The 931-nt window shown below is 49.6% G+C and overlaps 1 long non-coding RNA gene across 1 annotated transcript in view; it reads left to right on the top strand.

Annotated features, from left to right (window-relative positions):
• Positions 1-213: 213 nt before the first annotated feature.
• The window catches only part of LOC107301331, a 5,506-nt gene continuing 4,788 nt past the window's right edge, over positions 214-931 (top strand). Inside the window, exon 1 of the long non-coding RNA XR_001549282.1 lies at positions 214-301. This is a non-coding gene — a long non-coding RNA (uncharacterized LOC107301331). The remainder of the gene's footprint in view (positions 302-931) is intronic.

A 931-nucleotide genomic window follows, 5' to 3' on the forward strand; every position in this document is an offset into this window, starting at 1 on the left:
AAGCTGCGTTCTACTGCTTCCGAAATGTTTTTGATGTATCAATTTCCTGGTATTTCATAGCAAACCTGCTTGTGTGAATACTCAAACCAAGGGAACCAGCTCAATGTCGCCTACCTGCGTGCAGGCTTCTGGATTTCACAGAGTTCCTCTTCAGAGAGATAATATTTCTTTTATCCTGCTTGTTTCGCAACCTTTTTCAGAACGACGTGGAGAAAGTGGTGGTGGTCATCCTTGATAAGGAACACCATCCAGTAGAAAGATTCGTCTTTGAGATCATGCAGCCACCATTGCTGGCCATCAGGTGAGGGTCCTCGTTCCTAAACCCCGAATGCTGGCCTGCTGGTCCTCGTCACACCCACCAAATTCTGGACGGCAGGAGAACTTGATTTACCAGTCTTTCCTCCACAAAAACTCAGCCACCATTTCTGGCTTATCCTCCAGAATGCGAGGAGAGCAAATATTCAAGACTGCTGAATGTAGGAACAAAAGAAGTATTGATTTGCAAATATAATTAATTAAACCCATGGAAAAACATCCCCTTAACATACAGATTAGAGCAGTGGTTCTCAACCTTTTTAATGCCACGACCCCAACCGATCATAAGTCGAGGACTAAACCAGTCATAAGTCGAGGACTAAACCGGTTGTAAGTCGAGGACTACCCAACCGGTCGTAAGTTGAGGACTTTCCCTGCCTGGGAGCGCCGCGCATGCGTGATTCCGCCCCCTGCGCCGGCCGAGGCGTAGCTGGCAAGCGGCAGAGACGGAGCAGGCCGACCACCAGCTGGCCCAGCCCAAGGGAGGTAAGGCACCCGCCGGAAAAGGGGAAAAAAATGGCGGACAAAAAAAATGGCAGACAAAAAAATGGCGGACAGCCTTGCTTGGCGACCCCCATGAAATGGTCGATCGACCCCAAATGGGGTCCCGACCCAC

The sequence above is a fragment of the Protobothrops mucrosquamatus genome, unplaced genomic scaffold (assembly GCF_001527695.2).
Source record: "Protobothrops mucrosquamatus isolate PMUCROS unplaced genomic scaffold, P.Mucros_1.0 scaffold11585, whole genome shotgun sequence".
NCBI lineage: Eukaryota > Metazoa > Chordata > Lepidosauria > Squamata > Viperidae > Protobothrops > Protobothrops mucrosquamatus.